Below are 3,820 nucleotides of genomic sequence, written 5' to 3' on the forward strand. Positions count from 1 at the left end.
TGTGTGTTTGTAATGATGGAAGACCCCTATGTGAATGATTATATATGTTTCATGGAGGTAAACTAACATGAAATACAATCAATATGCAACTATTATTGCTTTACACTTTGCAAAACCTGTTACAAAATGTTACTAAACTTATAAACTATCTTACTAGTTTTAACTTTTCTGTCACTGTTTTTAGAAAAATCACTGTAAGTCGAAAACTGAATTCGTAAACTCTGAGAGTTTAGAAAATGTGTCTAGTTTGTTCATAATTTTTATTATGATATTTTGTGGTCTCTAACCAGTGTGAAAATGTCCATCTTCATAGACTGGTTCAAAATCATTTCTAAAATGATAGGAAGTTTTGTAAAAATTGCAATAAATTGTAGAAGAATCGTATGAACGTGTGCAAGTAGTCATTTGAAAGGTATAAACCTGAACTATTTTCATATTGAACAGTTTTGAAAAATATTAAGTTTAAGATTGTCAAAACAGTTCATGAATAGACCATAACATTTCTGTTGAAAGCTGTTGGTTGAGTTAGAATACGTTTTGGTGTTGTAACTTGAATTCTCCCCCTTAAAACTTGAAGAAAACATGAAAAGATAGGGGTATGAGCTCACCTTGAGTGATTTACTGATGTGGAAGGTTGAAGAAAGGGAGTTTTAAGTCAAGAACACTTGAAGGATACTTGAAGATTTGAAGATCCTAAACTGGGCATGAGAAGCGAATCTGCGAAGGTGAGAGGGTTGGACGCGAAGACAAGGTTCGTGGCGAGAGTAAGGGCTTTGGGTGCGAGAGGCTCGCATGCGAGACACGGAGTAAGAAGCGAAACTCGGAATAGGGTGCGAAAGTCAGAAGCGATGCGAACCTGGCCGAGGATGCGAAAGTCCCCGGTTCGCAGGCAGTGGCCTCGGTCCGAAGGGCTGTGATGCGAGTCTTGTCGAGTAGAGACGAACGTTGCCGGTGAGAAGCGAAAGTACCCGACCAAACACGAATGTGTCCGAGTAGAGGCAAAAATGGTCGAGTAGAAGTGAAACTCGCCGTGTAGGTGCGAAACTACTCGGTTTGGGGTGCAAACCTTCTTGGTTTAGTGAGAAAGTATCCGGTTTCGCTTGTGAGAGGGCCAGATGCGAAACTTCCCGGTAGACACGAACCTTCACCCAAAAACAAAATGTGGTTGAGAGGCTTGCGAGGACCTGCGAGGGTTCGCAGGTGAACAGTAACCTGCGAACCTTCATGCCTCTTTTTGACTTCCTTCTTCCGTTTTAAGCTGTTTTCGACCAAGGGAAGGTTCGGGATGGTATGGATGTTCATATAAATGTTGGACAATGTGATTTTTTTTCCCAAGAGGTTTGAGAGAGATTGGGAGAGATTTGGGAGAGATAGAGATAGAGTGGGAGAGAATAAGAGAGACTTTGTTTGTAGCCTTTGTTAGTGTTTGGCCCCATAATGCAAAGTTTGTAAACCCCACTTTGCCTCGTTATGAGTGCTTTGCGCCCCCGAAGGGTACATAATAGTGCTTTATAGAGTCGTTACATCACTCACCCTGGTTAGGGTTTAGAATTTCTGAACATATGAAACTTCCGAGTGATACTTTGTATTAAGATAGAGAGTTGTACATTAGTAAACATAGAATAAGCCCTAACATACAAGCACTAGTTGAGTTTAGCGGTTTGACTCGTTGACTTTGTTTGACTTTTACTTGAGCAGAAATTGACGGTTGTTACAGATAGGATCGGTGCACTACATAAGGCTTGCTTCAACGTCTCAAAGGCGTTCTCTTGTTTGTCTTCCCAGTCGAAACTCACCCCTTTTTAGGTTAGCGTCGAGAGAGGTTTAGCTATTTTAGAGAAATTATTTATGAATCTCGGGTAGTACCCAGCAAGGGCCAAGAACTGGCATATCTCTGTTGGCGTCCTTGGTGTTTCCTAGTTCTCTATTTCCTTTATTTTGGATAGGTCAACATGTATCACATCATTACTGACCACGTACCCTAGGAAATCTACCTTTCGCAACCAGAACTCGCACTTAGAAAATTTTGCGTATAATTTCTCCTTTCGTAATAACTCCAGTATCGATCTCAAGTGCTGACCATGCTCCTCTTCATTTTTATGAGCATATCAACATATATTGGATGAATACAATCACGAACTTGTCCAGATACGATGGTTCATAAGGTCCATGAACACCGCTAGAGCGTTGGTTAGTCCGAATGGCATTACTACAAACTCAAAATTACCATATCGAGTTCTGAACGCTGTCTTCGAAATATCTTCTTCCTGAACTCTAAGTTGGTGGTACCCTGATCTCAAATAGATCTTTGAAAAGTAGTTGGATCCCTGTAATTGGTCGAACAGGTCATCAATTCTGGGGAGTGGGTACCGATTTTTGATGGTTAGCTTGTTCAGTTCCCAGTAGTGAATACACATTCTAAAGGATCCATCTTTCTTCTTTACAAATAGAACCGATGCTCCCCAAGGCGAGAAGCTCGGTTTGATAAACCCTTTATCTAATAACTCATGTAATTGAGTAGACAATTCTTGCATCTATGTTGGGGCTAGTCTGTATGGAGACTTTGCTACGGGGGGGCTGCTCCTGCGGCTATATCGATTCTAAGTTCGACTTGTCGAACTGGTGGTAACCCCGGGAGGTCTTCTGGGAATACATCAGGAAAGTCATGAACTTCTGGTATATCCTTGATTTTCTTCACCTCTTTCTTCTTATCTACAATGTGGGCTAGAAATGCATAATACTTCTTGTGTATATACTTTTATGCTTTCATACATGAGATGATTCGAAGGCCCTTACCTGGTTTGTCACTGTACACGACGAGGATTTGTTGTTCGTCAGGTTGAGTCAGACGGCTTTCTGATGACACATGATGTCGGCGTGATGAATGTCTAACCAATCCATACCGACTATTACATCAAAACTCCCAATAGTCATATGCATGAGGTTGATTTGGAAGATGTGGTCGTTTTGTGTTAGGGTGAAGTTTAGGTAAATTTATTTAGTATTTTCGGTTCTTCCATTAGCCATTTCTACTATATAGATTTCTTTAAGTGGTTGGGGGTTCTGTTTTAGTATTTGTTTGAATTTATGACTAACGAAGCTTCTTTCGGAACCACTATCAAAAAGTATGCATGCATAAGAGTTATTGACAAGGAACGTACCCGTTACGGCGGTAGGCTCCCGCATTGCTTCCCTTGTTCCCATGGCCAATTCTCTGCCATGTCCACCTCCACTTGAACTTTTTTCCTTTGGACAATCCTTTTTGTAATGTCCAGTTTCCCCATATCTGTAACAAGCACGGGTCACCCCTGAGTTGAATGTCTGATTATTTCCTTGGGTCGGTGTCTTACATGACTTGGCAGTGTGCCCCTTTTGTTTGCAGTTGAAGTAGTACATCTCCCGACATGCGCCAACGTGATGATACGAGCACTTTTTGCATTTGAAAGATTTTCGGCGTATTGCTTTGGTTGATTGGTGGTTGCAGGGTTGGTAGTGGCGAGGACTGCCACCATTCCCTGCTTCTTCTGGGGGCCTTGTTAAGGTCTTTGTTTCTTCTTATCCCAAAATTTCCTCTTGTTGTTCCTCTCCTTTGGAGGTTCAGCTTTCGGAACCATGGTCCCTTGTCGGATGCCCTGTTCAGTAAGTTGATGAGCAATGCGCTTTGCACTGTCAAAGGTAGTTGGTCGAGAAGAAATGACCATCCCTTGAATCTGTGGGACTACGCCCCAGATGTACCTCTATATCTTCTTGTACTCAGGAATAACCATTCCTGGGCACAAGACCGCCAGGTCATTGAAGCGATTAGTGTAAGTTTCTACCT

Source organism: Lactuca virosa, chromosome 9 (assembly GCF_052849685.1).
Source record: "Lactuca virosa cultivar CGN04683 chromosome 9, Lactuca_virosa_CGN04683_v6, whole genome shotgun sequence".
In the NCBI taxonomy this organism is placed as follows: domain Eukaryota; kingdom Viridiplantae; phylum Streptophyta; class Magnoliopsida; order Asterales; family Asteraceae; genus Lactuca; species Lactuca virosa.